At 41.2% G+C, this 19832-nt stretch overlaps 1 protein-coding gene across 4 annotated transcripts in view; it reads left to right on the plus strand.

Annotated features, from left to right (window-relative positions):
• The first annotated feature begins 6460 nt into the window (after positions 1–6460).
• ELMO1 (engulfment and cell motility 1) overlaps positions 6461–19832 on the plus strand; it is a 413918-nt gene continuing 400546 nt past the window's right edge. The window contains exon 1 of one of the 4 annotated variants that reach the window (XM_037890049.2): positions 6461–6657. The gene's annotated coding sequence lies outside the window, so the exon portion shown is untranslated. Of the gene's footprint in view, positions 6658–6902; positions 6922–7057; positions 7361–9170; positions 9346–19832 lie in introns of those variants that run through there. The other 3 variants (XM_043540597.1, XM_043540593.1, XM_043540594.1) reach the window with 3 other exon arrangements.

Consider the following 19832-nt stretch of genomic DNA (forward strand, 5'->3'; position numbering starts at 1 on the left):
CTCACTTGGGCTCTAAATCAATGACAGTGAAGTCAATAGATGACTCTCTTTGACTTCAGTGGGCACTGGATTGAGCCCTTGGAATGGAAAGGAAAACAAACCAACCCCAACACATTATCTATGAACTATCCCTCATTTTCCATCTGTGGTATAGATGCTGCTACTGGGATAAATGCTAAACTCAGTTATACCTCTGCAGACCCATGTTGTCTGGCCAAATCAAAAGGTGAAGATAGTGAAGGCTGGGTCAGTAATGTGTCTTTAAATTGGCATTAGAGAGTCTAAGGGGTCTAAATTGGTGTGATTCATAGATTTTTAAGACCAAAACCATCATCTACTCTGACTTCCTGCATATCACAGGCCACGGGACTTTCCTGAATTACTTCTTCAAATCCAATAGCTTTTGCTGAGTTAGAGCCTGTGTTTTAGAAAAACATCCAGTTTTGGTGGGGGCGGAGGCAGGGGGCGGGGGGTTCCAGTGCTGGAGAATCCACCAGAATCTTTAGTAAGTTGTTACAGTGGTTAACTGACCTCACTTAACCTCTCCTTATTTGTAGTCTGCTTCAACCTCCAGCCATTGGATCCTGTTAAACCTTTGTCTGCTAGATTGAAGAGCCCGCTGCTATTAAATTTCAGTTTTCCATGTAAGTATTTATAGATGTGATCAAGTCACTTTTTGACCTCCTCTTTGGTAAGCAAAATAGACTGAGCTCCTTGAATCTTTCACTTGCCTGGAAGACATGGAAGCAGGTACAAGAGAAGACTGGGTGGGACCTACTTAACTTCCCGATAGCTGCATTGTCACTTAATGAATACGTAAGAGTAAAAGCAGTTCATAGAGTTGTCTTTCTACTTGATAGGAGTAATGTATGTTTATGATGCGGGCACTGTAAAAGTTATGATTTAACTATTTGTTTCCTTGCTTTTATGTGCTTGGATTTGGTAAATAATGTGATGGGTATGAATACAGTTGTCACCTAGCAATGATGTTGTTTTTAAGCAATTATCTTTTGCTTTTGGAATTTTACTGTATTCTATGCCTAGATAGTATGGGAACAACACTATAAAAATAACTGAGGTAAATGGAGACTGGGCTTTTCTTTGTTTAGTTTAAAAAAATCTATTATGTGTTTAAAAAGTGGCTGCTCTGCACATCCCATAACTTGTTCCCTAATACTTATTATGCATAAGCATATCTCTGTCAACACTGTGGCAGAGTTAAAATGGAAGTACATATAATTTTGAAATTGATTTACTCAGAATAGGCTTCAGAGTATATTGATTGATTTAAAAAGTCCTTAATTTAACATGCATTTGTATAACTGAACCAACAACATTCATTTAGGGACGTTTCAGCATGTATGGAGATTTGTAAGCAAACAACGACGTAGGAATAGAGGTTCAAGTTCCATAAGCAGCTTTTTTGGAATTATTGCCCATCACGGTCAAGAAATTTAGGCCCTAAAATTTTGTCTATCTTAAAATCTGTTAGGCTGTGTGCAAAAATATTTTTCTTAGACAAACCAACAAGCATGGTCAAAGCACTAAAAGATAATCATTTATTTGTGATTTTTAAAAAAAAGAGTAATAATATGATACCATTTTACATAGCAGCTTGCACCCCAACGTGCATTAAAAATTGTGGTTGTGATCCGCAAATCCTTACTTTATGCAGACAATGAAATTTCTCATGTGAATAAGGACTATTCATGGGAGTAAGAATTTACAGGACAATATCTAAAAACATACAGAACCACTGAAATTCATCCATCTCTGGAACTGAAAGGCAGCAAGCTGGATGTTGGATCACAGTGATTACAAGTAAAACTGTATGTGACCACCCCTACCTTTATACAAACTGTCATGAGATCTTTAAAATTGATACAGACATTCAAGGACTAGGGCAGGAGTGGGAAAACTACTGTCTGGGGGCCACATCCGGCCCTTCAGACGTTTTAATCTGGCCCTTGAGCTTCTGCTGAGGAGCGGGGTCCAGGGCTTGCCCTGCTCCACGCGGCTCCGGAAAGCAGCAGCATGTCCCCTCTCTGGCTCCTAAGCATGGGGCTCTGCACGCTTCCCCCACCCCAACCGCCACCCCCGCAGCTCCCATTGGCTGGGAACCACGGCCAATGGGAGCTGCAGGGGAGGCGCCTGCGGACAGGGCAGCATGCAGAGCTGCCTGGCTGCACAGGAGCCAGAAGGGGGACATGCTGTTGCTTCTGGGAGCTGCTTGAGGTAATCACCGCCTGGAGTCTGCACCCCTGATCCCCCTCCTGCCCTCTGAGCCCCTCAGTCCCAGCCCAGAGCACCCTCCTGCACCCCCAACCCCTCATCCCCAGAACCCTTACCACCTTCCACACCCCAACCCCCAATTTCGTGATCATTCATGGCCCGCCATACAATTTCCATACCCAGATGTGGCCCTCAGGCCAAAAAGTTTGCCCACCCCTGAGCTAGGGCACTGATTTTCAAAAGTAAATATAGATTTTTGGATTCCTCAGTATTCGGGAGACCATCTTGAGATGGTTTTCAGAAACTGCTTAGAACCTGCCCTCTGTCCCTCTATGGTGTCTGAAGCTGGGCACCAAATATCATAAGTCACTTGAAAATCTTTGCCTTTATTTTTAGGATTGTAGCAGAAATACCCACATAAAATAAAATGCACAGTACTCAAAATCCTGTGCTCCCTTTCTCCCTCTTCTGGTTCTTCAGAAATATTTAGCAAACATATAAAGTCCCATTCTTAGGAGCTGATTCAAAGCCCACTGAAGTCAACGGGAGTCACTTTAGAGCACAAAAGCCACTATTACCACTAGTGCTGATATGAACTTTTGGTGGCGGACACAGCAAAGAGACCAGCGATTAAATAAGCATTGGAAGGGAAGCACTCCTGCCCCTCAAAAGCATTCCTTCCAAGTCAGAGTTGAGGTATACTTGCTGACCTTTAGGAAAACTGTATTATACAAATAACAGTATAAATGGTGATGAGTACATAGCATTTTATTAAAAAATAATTTTTTTAATAGTCTAAAAGCGAGTAGTGAAATTAAGTGTGTATATATATATATATATATATATATATATATTTGCAGGATCTGGGCCTGAATTGATACTTGTAAAATAGGTAAACAAACATGTTTGTTTACAAAATATTTTGTAAATTTACACCACCCTATATATTTACTTAAAACTAGAAAGCCCTCCTTCCTACAAAAAAAAAAAAAAAAAAAAAATTAAACACCCTCCCTCCCACAAATGCCGGTATAACAAAATATCTTTCAACTGCAACAGTGAATTCCTGTTCAGCTAGCGTTGACTGTTCTCTCTTCTTGGATAAACTTGAGAGCAGCAGTAAAAGGCTCTTGGGGTGGTTTTATAAGTCCCTTTTCTCTTCTCTACATCCCTTCCACCATCTCTTTTCTTTCTGGTTATGTCATTACATGACTTAAATATGAATCGAACATATATGTCTGGGGCTTTATATTTGCATTTTTCACATCTGGTTTGTATCTTTATAGTTTTAAAACATTATCCTAATTTAATAAAAAAAAATAATAAAACCTTAAAACTAAAGTTAATCTAAAATTTGTACTAAACAGCTATCATCACCCTCAGGTTACAAACATCAGGCCAGAACACCCCACACCCCCCATCCACAGTAACAAACCATGGGAGAGGCCAAGAGGAAAGAAGTCTGTGAGGATACTGAAGTATCATGGCTTTACTGGTGTCAAGTATCAGGGAGTAGCCATGTTAGCCTGTAGCCACAAAAACAACAAGGAGTCCAGTGGCACCTTAAAGACTAACAGATTTATTTGGGTTTTTAGCTTTCATGCATCTGAAGAAGTGCGTTTTTTACCAATGAAAGCTTATGCCCAAATAAATCTTTAAGGTGCCACCGGACTCCTTGTTGTTTTTATGGCTTTACTGGGACTCTCTTTGGCTGTGGGGTATTCCCACAATGCAGGCAGGGGGAAAGACAATATAGCCACAGGCTTTCCTGCCCCTCCTAATGCTGTGCTCTCCATTCCCTGCTCTCAGCTTGCTCAACATGATCATCTCAAACCCCACAGATCCCAACCTTGCAAAACACTTTCTTTCTATGGGGTCTTGACTTGGGGAAAGGATGGACAATGCTGTGGAAGCAGATGAGTCATTCCCTTCCACATAGAAAGGGTGGGCTTCACATGTGGAGGGGAACTTCCGTGTGCTGATCTTGGAGGCATGATCTGGCCAGTGATATCACTGTCATTCACAATACAGTTTATGGCCCTAGACCTGCAATTTAGCATTTTAAGGTGGTTAGTAATTTTTACTCAGTACCATGAACTAATTCACACTGAATTATTTAATCCGCTCGAGCACACCATTATCACTAGGGCCCTACCAAATTCATGGCCATGAAAAATTCATAACGGACCGTGAAATCTGGTCTCCCCACGTGAAATCAGGTCTTTTGTGTGCTTTTACCATATACTGTACTGATTTCACAGTGAGACCAGCATTTCTCAAATTGGGTATTCTGACCCAAAAGGGTGTTGCGGGGGGGATGTTGCAAGGTTATTTTAGGTGGTCATGGTATTGCCACCCTTACTTCTCTGCTGCCTTGAGAGCCGGGCAGCTGGAGAGTGGTGGCTTTTGGCCAGGCACTCAGCTCTGAAGGCAGTGCCCCACCAGCAACAGTGCAGAAGTAAGCGTGGCAATACCACACCATGCCACCCTTACTTCTGTGCTGCTGTCTTCAGAGCTAGGTGGCCGGAAAGTGGCGGTGGCTGACCAAGGGCCCAGCTTTGCAGACAGCAGTGCAGAAGTAAGGGTAGCAGTACAGCAACCCTCCCTACAATAACCTTGCGACCCCCCTCACAATTCCTTTTAGAGTCAGGACCCCTACAATTACAACACTGTGACACTTCAGCTGAAATCATGAAATTTACAAATTTAAAAATCCTATGACTGTGAAATTGACCAAAATGAACTGTGCATTTGGTAGGGCCCTAATTATCATCAAGAACTTCATAGTAACTGAGCGTAAAACTTCCTACTCCAAAGGACAGGCTGCCATCTTCTCTACCTGATGTAGAGGACCTAAAATGCTAAGCAGCAGGATGATCTGAATCCTGCTTATCCTTTTTTGAGTGGAAATTGTGTTCCACATAGAGACATGATAGGTTTCTAGGTGGTCATGGATCAACTTTTATGCTCACTGTTACTATGAAGTTCTGAGCAGGGCCATCCCTAGGGGGGTGCGGGGCCTGGGACATAGGCATTGAGTTTCTATCTGCAGCCCAGGCCCCGGCCCCACTCCACCCCTTCCCCCAAGGCCGTGCCCCACCTCTTCCCCCTCCCAGTTCCACCCTACCCCTGAGCATGCTGTGCCCTTGCTACTTCCCCCTCCCCCCAGGGCCTCCAGACACTGTGAAACAGCTGATTGGCAATAGGTGGTGGTGCTCATCGACAGGTAGGAGGCACTGGGGGGAGGGGGAGGTTCGTAGGGGGGCTCCTCCTTGCCTCCCCTCACCTCCCTGTCTGCCTTCTCATGAAGTGCTGGGCTCCCCAAAGCGCAGGGCCCCGGGGCAGTTGTCCCGATTTGCCATACCCTAGAAATGGCTCTGGTTCTGAGTGACAATTAGGGCCCTACCAAATTCACAGTCCATTTTGGTCAATCTCACTGTCATAGGATTTTGAAATTTTGTAAATTTCATCTATTTAAATCTGAAGTGTTACAGTATTGTAATTGTAGGGGTCCTGACCCAAAAAGGAATCGTGGGGGGGGGGGGGGGGGTCGCAAGGTTATTGTAGGTTTCAGAGTAGCAGCTGTGTTAGTCTGTATCTGCAAAAAGGAAAGGAGTACTTGTGGCACCTTAGAGACTAACAAATTTATTTGAGCATAAACTTTCGTGAGCTACAGCTCACTTCACTGGATGCATACCTCTGATGAAGTGAGCTGTAGCTCACTAAAGCTTATGCTCAAATAAATTTGTTAGTCTCTAAGGTGCCACAAGTACTCCTTTTCTTTTAAAGGGTATTGTAGGGAGGGTTGCAGTATTGCTACCCTTACTTCTGCACTGCTGCCTGCAGAGCATGGATCTGTTGCAAAATCATTCATCACAGACAGAGACAATGAAAAGCTTCTTAAAAATTATGTTAGAGGAAAAGTACTGAGTTTCTCTTTTATTCTGTATGTTTTTAGTGATTTTTTTTTAAATACACAAAATGGAGATAGTAGGAAGAGACATATAATCATACCGTGGGAAAATGTAGACTGTAAAACCCAAAGGATTAAATGAATAAAGTAAAACAATTGCTTGTCCCTTATTTCGCAGGTGCTGGTAAATACTCACCATTCCTTCAGCGATACTTTGCAGATTATCTTGGGGCTTCTTGCAGATGCAAATTGGGTGTGTGGCCAGCAGGAGGAAGGAAGAGGAAGTGAGAGCTGCAGCAGCAGAATGTGTGTTTCAGTCTGATGATGGGATAGAGTCAGAAACACCAAAACAGCAGCGGTAAAAAGCCCAACTTCAATGGTGGGAGAGGCGCGGGCCGGGGAAAGGAAACGGCGGAGCTGCCAGGCGCTCGCTGCCGCAGGGCAGCAAACTTCACCCCGGCTCCACTCTGCACTTGGCTGCTGGGGGTGAAGGTGGTGCCTGGGTTTTTAAGGTACTTTCGTTTCCGTTTGGGCAGGTCTGCGGGGGGATGCACGGTGGGCTGAGAAGGCTCTCGGGGAGAGGGGTGCGGGGGGGGGGGGAGGCGCTGCGGTAGGGGGTGCCCCTGGCAGTGCAATGGGGGGAGAGGGGAGCACGTTGCTGTGGACGCTGGAGGGGCCGGGGGGGGCGCCGTGGGAGGAGGAGGAGGGGGGTAGGATGCTGGCTGTGTGGGGGGAGGCAGGCGGCTGCAGGAGGAGAGCCCGCACCTGGCTGAGGGGTGAGGCTGCGGGGGAGGGCTGGTGGGAGACGTGCCCGCCTCGGGGGGTGAGGGGGAGCGTGGCCCCGGCTGTGCTGGGGAAGGGGGAAGCGGCTGACATCGCGCTGAGGAAGAGGAAACGCAGCCGCCCTCCCTCGTGCTTGTCAGCGCGCCCGCCTGCCCCGTGTCGCCGCCGGGGCCGCCTGGGGGGCAGGCGGGGCGGGGGCGCAGCCTCCCTGCCCTTTGCGGCGCGCTCCTTTGCCTCCACGGCCCCGGGGCTTGGCTCCTTTCCCTCAGCCGCTAGCCCGGCCCCCTTTTCCCAAACTGCCCTTCCACTCGTGCCCCCCCCCCCGCTCCCGTGACACTACCTGCCCCCGCGCGCCCCCCCTTCTGCCCCCCGCCTCTCATCCCTGCCCTGTCCTCCTCCGACCCAGTCACTCTCCAGAAACAGGAGGTTTTGGTGCGTGTGTGCTGTTTTTGTCATTTTTTTTTGCGGGGGGAGGGTTGTTGATTGATGTGTCTCCAGCCACCCGCAGATCCCTCTCTGCTGGTCCTGTTGTTGCAAAGTGCTGGGCCGTGGCAACTTGGTCTTACAGACAGTTGACCTCATAAAGCGGGTTGGGAACATCTGTGTTAGCAATTGCGTGTACTCTGCAAATGCACTCAGGCAAACACAAGGCTGTCTGCAGAGCAGTCACTTGTGCATGTAGCTCTAATGCATAGAGGGGATCATTCTGGAGGTTTGATGTGCTCTTTAATATGTTGGTGGAAGAGGATGGTTGAACTAAGATTCTTTTCTTGCTCTGCTTTCCCCCCCCACCCCATCATATATTTGAAGCTTGAAGATTAAGGGGTCCCTGCACACAAACTTGTACTGGTTTAGTAAAGCTGATACAAGAATGGATGTTCTTTTTTTCTTCTTCTTCTGTTTAAGAATGGCTTATTTTGGTTTAGTTTATATCCGTTCCTAATCTGTACAAGATAAAATAAAATAAACTTGGTTTAAACCGAACCAAGAGTTGCTGGTGCCAAATAAGTTTAAAAAGAAACCTTAAGTTTAAGCAGTGCAACTCTGCATGTAGTCCAGCCCTTAGTTCATTGTTGTTAATTAGTCACCTTCTTCTGAGTTCATGCCTCTTCCCTTTGCCAAGAACTTTTACTCAGTATTCAAGAGCTCTCAGTAGGGGTTGCCTTTTCTAAGATCTGTCCGCATAGCAATAAATATGGTCTGACTGAGGATGCATTTCATATAAAATTATTGTACTGGAATGTGGCTGGGAATTATGCATAGCCATGGCATACAACCCCTTAAACCAAGTGGGTATGAAATCCAAGAAGTGGAGTGTTCAGTTTTTTGGCTTCAAGTCCGTACACAGTTTATTTTTATAACAAAGTTCCTGAAAAATAACTGAGTACATTTCACAAAAAGAAAAGGAGTTCTTGTGGCACCGTAGAGACTAACCAATTTATTTGTAGCTCACGAAAGCTTATGCTCAAATAAATTGGTTAGTCTCTAAGGTTCCACAAGTACTCCTTTTCTTTTTGTGAATACAGACTAACACGGCTGTTACTCTGAAACCTGTCATTATGCAAGAGTACATTTCAGAAGAACCATATTTTATTATTACTTTTATAAGCCTGTCTTTTAACCTGCCAAGGGTGAAATGTGGGACAAACACCCTGAAGAGAGAGCCAAAGATGATAATAGTGCCAGAAGTGTATAATGTGTTAACTTTAGTGCAGACAATATTGTGTATAATCTGAGCTTCATGATATAGCATTTTGATGTAAATACATATACTCGAAATATGTTCATAAATATCTCATTTTTCTTTAGATTTTGAGCCTAGGTTGTCGGAGTGTCCCTTATTAAGATCCTTATCAAGGGAAAAGTTGAGAAAGAACTAGAACTAAATCCTTTATTATTCACAACTGGGATGTGGGGTAGGCAATTGGATTATCTATCTCATCAATGGGTACCAAACCATGCTCTTTCTAGATGTTAGAGATCATTCAGTGTTCATGCAAATTGGCTTCTTTGCAGTTACATACCTACTAGATCGCTCAACCCATGTTGAATATTTCTCAATGCAGAAAAATACCTGCTTTTTTCATAAGACTCATTTCACTCTGTCTTGAGTTCAGAAGATCAGAAGTGTTGTGTTTTCCAAGCCACCCAGTTCCATGGTGGAAAATCTGTTTAATTCTTGTGGTATACCTAACAGCTGTAATCTGACTGTGTAATAGTAATTAGGTAGGGAGGAGAAAGAGAACTAGTGGTAATTTACTGGTAAACCTCCCTGTGGTATAGCATTAAGGAAGCATGTGTGACAACACACATTTTAGGGAGTGATTAAATCATCTTGCAGCAACTTTTAAAATTCACTTGGGTTAGTTGGGTAATAAAGGTTAGCATCATGTTGCCGCATTAACTGTATTAAACAGGTACTGTTGGCAGATACTGCAGTTAGTGTAACCCTTTGATCATTTCATCTGATCTAGTAAACTAGAGATATACCTAATTATCAGTTTCTCCAGGCAGTGAGGCTGTGCATTTAAATGGGTTAATAATTTTTTGTAATCCTATTGAGAATCACAGTGCAGCATCATACAATTTGTGTCTTCTCTGTAGGTTGCAGTTTAGGTAAGAGTGTGGCTGTCTGAGTTTCCTTTGTGAGCAGCAGAAAAGAAATTGAGGATTTCTACCCTTTTGATCTTGAATTTTCCAGAAGTTGTTGAATTATGCTAGGAAAAATATGATAGAATTAAAGCTGAATGGATTTTGATGGCTGACTAGGTGGACTATTTCACTGATTAATGCTAGAACAATTGTATTTTTATCAATGAAAGTACCTACGGTTTAACCATATATTTTATAGATTATATATGTAGAATATTTTTAGAAATGCAGTAGATTAATGCAAAACAATACTTCAACAATGATCTACTCCGTTCCATCTCTCAGGATTTAAGTGGATTGCATTGTGTTCATTGTACTGACAGAGGTGATTTGATTTTTTTTTTCCTTATTGTTAACTTGTCACATGCTCTCTACTGGTGTATAACCGAAAAAGTAAGTATTACCGGAGGTTTAACTGTTACTGAAATACTGCTGCATGTCTGACACTTCCTTATAGCAATGCCCTTCTGTGGCAAATTGCAGATCTACAGTGCTGATGCTCCACCCTTCCTTCCGCTCTTTGTTTACTCTCCTAATAGAAATCTCTTTGATTATAAGGTTTGAGTTCACATATTTTCTTTGCCATGAAGTTCAGTCTTTTGAGAGGTGTTTGGGTGTGATCTCATGTTTTCCATGCTGACACAGACGATGCCTGGACATTTAAATATTGTTTCTTTCGTTAAATTTAGTAGATGTATTTAGTGCATGTGAAAGTGAGAGACTTGATATCCTTGGGTATAACTGACTAGTGCAAGCTTTCCCACATAGCTCTTCCAGTCCACCTCCACACTGACATGCAGTATGTACCTCCTGTTGCTCCAGAATTGGGTCTCACCTCTGTTGAGTAGATTGTCAATCATAGCACTAAAGTCTTTTGTGGTTCTGTGACTTTGATAAGGATCTATTTGAGATAATCATGAGGCCATCAAATACAATTTCCTTCCCAAGTTGTGACCCTTTTATCACTTGAATTCAGGTCTCCAGAAGTAAGTGATGCATTTTGCTGTTGATAAATAGGATAGGGTTTAGAGAAGAGCCACAAATATGATTAAAGGATTGGAAAATATGGTTTATAGACTCAATCTGTTTAGTTTGACAAAGAGAAGGTTAAGGGGTGGCTTGATCACGGTCTATAAGTACCTATATGGGGAACAGATATTTGACAATCAAATTTGATAATAGAGGGCATTTCACTCTAGGAGACCAAGGTGCAGTAAGATCCTGAAGTTAGACAAAGTCAGACTAGAAATAGGGCACATTTTTTTAACCAGTGAGGGTAATTAAACATTGGAACTATGGTGATGGTAGATTCACCATCACTGGCCGTTTTAAAATCAAGATTGGATGTTTTTAAAAGATATGCTCTAGTTCAGACAGAAATTAATTCAGGGAAGTTCTATGGCTTGTATTATACAGGAGGTTGGACCTGATAATCACAATTGTCTCTTTGGGCCTTATAAATCTCTGAATTATAGTCAATGAATCTTTTTGTCTGGCTTAGGGTCATGTGTGCTATATGTCCTTATCAAATTATTTTAAAAAATACTCCTGTAAAACGGATTTTAAGAATCCTGGAGACTGAAGTCTGCCATTCATCCACAGAAAAGGCAGTGGCAATGCAAGCTTCTCCACATTGCCTTGCCAATGTACATCAGCACTGTTCTGAAGGGACCACTTGTAGGGGGGAGAGAGTAGTTCAAGTCTCCATGCCTGTGTCAAGCTATTGCATGGGTCTTTGCTGTACGTGATCTTTTTATCACAAGTTTTGCAAGACACAAACGGGTGATTTATGGATAGGTTGGCAGCCCTAATATTAAATTTCCTTGTTGTTATCCAGTTGCTGTTAGAACAGAATCGGAAACCGAATGCTACAAGGAATTGGTAATGTGTTTTACCTCTCTCGCTCATTCAGGTCTAGTACTAAGGCATTGATTTCTGAAACCGTGGTCTGTGTATCACCATTAGTTTGTGGAACACTTGCTGATGGGCCAAGGAGAAGTGGGTGGTTACATTCCGTTTGCTCCTTCTCCTTGCTTCTGTCTGCCAAACAGCATTAAAAGTCAGCTAAAAATTTATTAAATATTTTCTGGTATCAATTTTCCACGTAAACAACTGCTGTAGTGGCAATAGGGATGTTATTGATGGCTAGTGGAAAGAAAAGAGATCTGTGCAATTAATTGTGAATGAGAGTGGAGGTGTCCCTTTCTGCTAAGATATAGCCCATACTGTGAAGAAGTTTGGGAACCTCTGCTCTTAGCCATTACCTTAGAATGGTCATTTGGCCTATGTACAGTGAATTAGTTTCAGTCCAGTTCTAGTGGACAAGATAAACTGGTGGTGTGAGTTTCCTTTGGAGTTGTCTAGTTGGCAGTGGAGAATACTTGGTGTGTGTTACACATACTAGTGTACACTCCTTGTCAGTATAGATGCAGCCTAAGGATACATCTACACAGCCCATGGCAGTAAGCCTCCCAGCCTGGGTCAACAGACTCAGACTTGTGGGGTTCCCACTAGTGCTCTAAAATAGCTATGTAGACAGTATCTTGAAGTTGCAGCTCGAGCTGGAGTGTGGGCTTTGAAGCCCACCTCCTCTCCCTTAGTGTGGATTGAGATGGGAGAAGGTAAAGCAGGAAAGAGCATATGGGGAGATCCATATTGCTCTAACAAGGACACTGGGGACTCCTTTCTAATCCAGGGGAAAAGTGTGTGTGTACCTTTTGTACAGCGTCTGGTACACAGTGGTTAAAAAGCTTCTGATCTTGCCAAATTATTTTTGTATTTGGTGTGACACAAAAAGTGTGTGTGAAATCACTACCTTATCTCGCACTCCAAACGCACAATCATTTCTTACCACTCTTTTCCAACCTTGCAGTGCGAATAAGAAAAAGGCATTAGGATACAGACATTGTATCAAGTTTCATGCTTGTGTGCATTAAAATAGGCTGACTATAAATTCCTGGAAAACATTTTTTTTCTAAAAATCACATATTAAATCTGAATTGTAATTAAGGGGGTATTCAATTTACTAAAATTTGGTAAACATTGCTTTTTCCTCCTCATTTCCCTACCCGCCCCTTTATTATTTATTTATGTTACCGTAGTGCTTAGGAGCCCCAGTCATGGATCAGGAGGACCCCGTTGTGCTAAGTGCTGTACAAACACAAACCAAAGAGAGAGCGAGCCCCTGTTCCAAATCTCAGGGGTGATCTACACTAGAAAATTAGATCGACCCAGCTACATTGCTCAGGGGTGTGAAAAATCCATACCCCTGAATGACATAGTTAAGATGACCTAAATTCCCATGTAGACAGTGCAAGATCAATGGATCTTCCGTCAACCTAACTATTGCCTCTTTGGAAGGTGGATTAACTGCCTTGATGGGAGAACTCCTCCCGTTGCTGTCTAAGTGTCTACACTGAAACGCTACAGTGGTGCAATTACAACGCTGCCTCTGTGTTGCTGTAGCTTTTTAAGTGTGGACATAAAGTAAGTATAAGACCAGAGACGATGGGGGAATACAACAAAGCAATGAGACAGTACAGGTCAGTATGATAGGCAGTGGTATCAGCACACCAGTGGCCTAGCTGCTGTCAAGTTTATTGTAGGTATCACAGGAAAAGGAGTGTTTTGAAGGAGGAGATGTGAAAAAATGAAAGCAAAAGCAAGCCCGTATCTCCCTATATCATTTTCTCCCCCGCCATGCCTGCATGACTGGATACAGACTTTTGGATTACCTTCTACAATGAAGATGTTCATTTATCCAGTATTTTGTTTGTGTTTCCCCCTCCACACACACACAATAAAACAATCTATGAGCCTGGCCCATGGATTTTCAGCAAGGGTGGTTCAAAAATGGTTTCCAAATCCTGTCAGATTCTTCTAATTTATTTTATATAGTTTACCTGTTCATATGCAGCTGTTTCTACCAGATTGACAATCTGCTCCATCTTGGATATCCTTAATATATCTTTCAAAATAGCATTTTTGCCATCATTTAAATTTTATTGGAATTAATCCACTTGCATTTTTCTAGAAGATATTTTCATTTTGAGTAGTTCCCCAATTAGGTAATTTTATTAAGTATTTGCCAGAGATGATTCTCATATGGTTCTTGCATTCGCTGCAGACTCCTCACAAATAAGTTGCCTATGTACTTTCAGGATCTACAGCTCAAATTATTATTACACAGACATTAGGAGTACAGAACAGTCTGTGAAATGATGCATCATCCCATTTTTAGCTGTCACTTTAATACAAACATGTTAAACCATATTTTTTCTTCTCATGCTTGTTTTAATTAAAAGGGAGACGCGGTCAGTGTTTCTAAGAGGAAACTTTAGATTCCTCAAGCATGATGGTTTCTAGCCCCCCCCCCCTTTTTTTTTTAAAACCCCACATATCAATGGGTGCCTGTTTTGGGCAGATGATCTCATTTCCTAGAGTCTTTTGCATATATTGTTGAAGTTGCAAATATTGACAAAAAAAAAATTCTCTCTAGAGCTATTTTTAAATCTGTGAAATTTACAAAATGTCCTTTTTATGAAATAAATCTAACATTTTAAAGTTAGATAAAAGGAAAACAATGCAAAAGATGCCAACAGGCCAATAAAGCAACACTGTCCACATGAAAATCTCATGCCAGCCTTAATTTTTTTAGTTAGTTTTGCAAGTAATGCCCAAGATTACCATAACTGAAAGTGTTGAGGTGTTTTTTTTTAATTGTACATTTGGCAGTGCTTGGTCTGTTTCACTCTTCCCAGGTATAATCAGTTAGACCCTGATTCTGCCATCACTTACAGACATGCTTAATGTTAACCATGTGAGTAGTTCCATTCATCTTATTCACATGCTGAAAGTTAAATGCATATGTAAAATGTTTGCTGGTTTGGGGCCATAAGTCAGTTTCCCTGATGTTGCCTTGAGCTTTCACACAAACATTTTGAAATAAGCAAACGTAACTGTAAAAACCTCCACGAAAATTGGTAGGGAGATATTGTGTGTGTACGTATGTATAAAGGGGTGGGGGAGAGAAGAGATGTGTTTACCAGAAACGATGACTGAATTTGTTTTAAGAAACTGATTAGATTTCAAGTTGGCAGTGTCCCTTTACCTATTGTTGGACACTGCTTTGATGATGAAGATTCCAGCCTAGATATTTTGGTATTTATTTTGTATCTAACGTGAAAAATGTTATTCCCTCTCCAATTATTCTTCATTTACAATTCACAGAGCAAAAATGTGCAGGGTTTGTAGGGTTCTGGATTCCTGTTAGGATCATAAAAATAACCCAAGTTAGTCCTACGAGTGTTGTTATAATGCCCATATTGAGGATAATTCTTTAAAATAATATTCCATGTGCTGAAGTATACATAAATATATTACTCTTAAATGCCATAGAAATAAGGAATTCATAAATACTAAAATCATCTGTCTTATGGTTAGGCAGTGCTGTATTAAGGTGGTGGGTTGCCCTGTATGTGTCTTCACTTACAGAAAGAAAGAGACATGGTTATGATACAGGCTAATATATTGCCATTTTTACTCCTAGCACTGTTGCATATATTTGTTACATTCCAATGGCATCTTTTCCATCACTTTATTTTTTGGAATATAGTCACACATTAGTTTTCATAGCAACAGTCGTAGCTTCAGCTGGAAATTGAAACCTGATAAGTATTGGCTCATAACTACAAAAGCAGTTTATCCAAAATGTCCAAGCACTGAGCCAAACCAAGGTTTCTTTAAAACCTCTCTTTACCCCGAAATATAAGTATTAGTCTCTTCATTCTGGAAATGAAATTCAATATGTCATTCGGCTAGTAGGCATTCAAAATGCTGGACTCTCCCACCTCCCCCCTCAGTTTTCTGTTTTTGCTTTTCCCTTCGTCAAGTGCCAGGTCACACAACTATTGTCTAACTCTACCCCCTGTGACACAAGTGCATTCCTCATATCAACCTTCCCCCCTAGGAATAGCCAGACACAGGTCCCTCCTTACTTCCTAGGCTCACAAAATTCAGGATCTAGATGTGGGGTCTAGGTTTGATCTGTGCCATTTATGTGAATCTTCTTTGGTAATCCCCTCTTGAATGTACACCTCTCTCTTGTTGCTGTAAATCTCCCCACCCTGGAAAGTATGAAGATTGAAACAGACTGCTTCTTATTAGTCAGCAAAGGGCAGAGTGGCCATTACTAACAGCAGTAGTTACAGCATAGCAGAAGTTTGTGGAAAAATTAGAAAACCCTCAAAATCTTTCCCCACTTTCCTTCAAATTCGCAAAAATGACCTATGCTTGTGGCAAAACCTGCAAAATCCTGTGGTTCTTCTCTTTTGTGTGTAAAGAGCCAAGTAAAAAGATTTCTGAGTGAAATTGGGCCCCTTTTCACTGAAAGATTGTTCTAGTTTAGAGCAAAGAGGTCAAATTTCTTTTAAGAAGTACAGGAAATTTAGGATTTTACTTGTTTTTTATGTGAAAATCATCATTTTTGTGGGAATTTCACTAGAAACTAAAATTTGAGTCACAAAATAATGAAAATTAACATGTGAAACTTTGAAAGAACAAAATGTATCATTTTCACATAGTTGTGGTGCAGAATAGTACAAACAGTATAAGAACATAAGAATGGCTGTACTGGATCAGATCAGTGGTCAGTTTAGCCCAGTATCCTGTCTAGGGTGACCAGATGTCCCGATTTTATAGGGACAGTCCCGATTTTTGGGTCTTTTTCTTGGCTTCTATTACTCCCCACTCCCTGTCCCGATTTTTCACACTTGTTCTCTGGTCACCCTAATCCTGTCTTCTGAAAGTGGCAGGTACCAGATGCTTCAGAGAGAATGAACAGAGCAGGACAATTATTGAGTGATCCTTCCCTGTTGTCCACTCCCAGCTTCTGATAGTCGGAGGTTTAGGGATACCCAGAACATGGGGTTGTGTGTCTGACCATTTTGGCTAATAGCCATTGATAGACCTGTCCTCCATGAACTTATCTAATTATGTTTTGAACCCAATTATACTTTTTGCCTTTACAATTTCCCTGGGCAACAAGTCGCACAGGTTGATTGTACTTTGTGTGAAGAAGTACTTCCTTTCGTTTGTTTTAAACCTGCTGCCTATTAATTGGGTGACCCCTGGTTCTTGTATGCTGTGAAGGACTCAATAACACTTCGATATTTGCTTTCTCCACACCATTTATGATTTTATAAACAACTATAATATCCCCCCTTAGTTGTCTCTTTTCTAAGATGAAAAGTTCCAGTCTTTTTAATCTCTCCTTGTATGGAAGTTTTTCCATACCTGTAGTCATTTCTGTTGTGCCTCTCTGTACTTTTTCCAATTCTAATATATCTTTTTTGAGATGGGGTGACCAGAACTGCATGCAGTATTCCACATGTTGGTATACCATGGATTTATATTGTAGCATTATATTATCTGTCTTATTATCTATCCCTTTCCTAATGGTTCCTAATATTCTGTTTGCTTTTTTGACTGCTGCTGCACATTGAACAGATATTTTCAGAGAACTGGCCACAATGACTCCATGATATTTAAGTCGTAACAGCTAATTTAGACCCCATCATTTTTTATGTATAGTGGGGATTATGTTTTCCAATATGCCTTATTTTTGCACTTATCAACATTAAATTTCATCTGGTATTTTGTTACTCAGTCACCTAGTTTTGTCAGATCCCTTTGTAACTCTTTGCAGTCAACTTTGGATTTAATTATTTTGAGTAATTTTGTATCATCTGCAAAGTTTGCCATCTCACTGTTCACCTCTTTTACAGATCATTTATGAACAAGTTGAACAATACTTGTTCCAGTACAGATCCTTGGGGGACCCTGCCATTTGCCTCTCTCTAGTGTGAAAATTGACCATTTATTCCTACCCTTTGTTTCCTGTCTTTTAACCAGTTATTAATCCATGAGAGGACCTTCTGTCTTATCCCATGACTGCTTGGTTTGCTTAAGACCTGCGGTGAGGGACTTCATCAAAGGTTTTCTAAAAATCCAAGTACGCTATATATCCACTGGATCACCCTTGTCCACATGCCTGAGAGTTCTAATAGATTTGTGAAGCATGATTTCCCTTTAAAAAAGCCATGTTGATTCTTCCCCAACACATCATGTTCATCTATGTGTCTGATAATTCTGGTTTTTTTTTTTTACTAGAGTTTCAACCAGTTTACCTGATACTGAAGTTAGGCTTACCAGCCATTAATTGCAAGGATCGCCCCTGGAGACTTTTTTTTTTTTAAATTGGCATTACATTAGCTATCCTTCAGTCATTTGGTACAGAGCCTGATTTAAGTGATAGGTTACATACCCAAGTTAGTAATTTCATTTTTGAGTCCCTTCAGAACTCTTGGGTGAATACCATCTGGTCTTGGTGACTTATTACTTTTTAATTTATCCCAAAACCTCCTTTACTGACACCTCAGTTTGGGACAGGTCCTCAGATTTGTTACCTAAAAAGGAAGATTCAGGTGTGGGAATCTCTCTCACATCCTTTGCAGTGAAGATAATGAGAATTATTAATTTAGCTTCTCCATAACGGCTTGTCTTCCTTGAGTGCTCCTTTAGCATCTCAATCATCCAGTGGGCCCACTGATTGTTTGTCAGGCTTCCTGCTTCTGATGTAGTTTTAAACATTTTTGCTGTTAGTTTTTGTGTCTTCTGTTAATTACTCTTCAAATTCTGTTTTGACCTGACTAATTATATTTTTACACTGGACTTGCCAGAGTTTGTGCTCCTTTCTATTTTCCTCTGTAGGTTTGACTTTCAATATTTAAAGGATGACCAACTCTTTTACTCTGTTTAGGCAGGGTGGCTTTTTTTGTTTTTGTTTTTTAATTTGCGGTATGCATTTAGTTTGAGCCTCTATTATAGTGTTGTTGGTGTTCCCCTGACACCTCTTCCACTAGATTCCCCAAGAACTCAGTTTGACTCCAGTCTCATAACTCAGGCTCCTTTATTTGGCATGCAGCAAAGCTGCACTGAGTTGATCAGACTCAAGTGTAGGGGATGGTACAGGATGTGCCATACATCCAAAGTTACACAGCAAACCTCTTCCTTCATATACATTTACACATTACATTGCATTTACTATACATTGCATCACACGTTTGGGACTGACTCGTTCATTTTGAAGCAATCTACGTACAGCATGCACTGTCAGTGCACGACTTGTTCTTTTCTTCATCTTACATTTCAGGCTTATCTTATCCATTGTTATATCGTCCATTGTAAATGGTTCTTTGGGTGTTACTTATCTTAGCTAGTTACAGACAGTCTGTTTCCAGACTGTGCACCCATTTACCTCCTCCCTAATCCTGTCTCCAAGAAATGAGGTCTCAGCCACATCCAATTATTCATGTCAAGCCAGGCCTATATTCTACGGCTCTTGTTTTTGTTTTTTATATTTGCGATATTTTTATTTTCATTATATTCCAGTCTTTCTGTGCTTTTTTTAAAGTTTATTTTAATTTTTATTTATACAATTTTATGATACAACTTTTATTTTTATTTTTTGGTAATATTTATTTTACATTATAGTTAAATAGAACACTTGTATACAATTTTAATGGTTGGATGTTTTATTATGTTTTTGAGTGGTTATTGCACTATTTAAAGTAGCTTTATTAATGATGATTAATCAGTTCTGGGTCTGGTTCTGTTCAATATCTTCATCAATGATTTAGATAATAGCATAGAGAGTACACTTATAAAGTTTGAGGATGATATGAAGCTTGGAGGAGTTGCAAGTGCTTTGGAGGATAGGATTATAATTCAAAATGATCTGGACAAACTGGAGAAATGGTCTGGAGTAAAAAGGATGAAATTCAATAAGGACAAATGTAAAGTACTCCACTTAGGAAGGAACAATCAGTTGCACACATACAAAATGGGAAATGACTGCTGAGGAAGGAATACCTCAGAAAAGGGATCTGGGGGTCATAGTGGACCACAAGCTAAATATGAGTCAACAGTGTAACACTGTTGCAAAAAAAGCGAACATCATTCCGGGCTCTATTAGCAGGAGTGTTGTAAGCAAGACACGAGAAGTACTGGTAATTCTTCCGCTCTACTCTGCGCTGATTAGGCCTCAACTGGAGCATTGTGTCCAGTTCTGGGTGCCACATTTCAGAAAGGATGTGGACAAATTGGAGAGAGTCCAGAGAAGAGCAACAAAAATGATAAAAGGTCTGGAAAACATGACCTATGAGGGAAGATTGAAAACACTGGGTTTGTTTAG

Source organism: Chelonia mydas, chromosome 2 (genome assembly GCF_015237465.2).
Source record: "Chelonia mydas isolate rCheMyd1 chromosome 2, rCheMyd1.pri.v2, whole genome shotgun sequence".
Classification (NCBI taxonomy): domain Eukaryota; kingdom Metazoa; phylum Chordata; order Testudines; family Cheloniidae; genus Chelonia; species Chelonia mydas.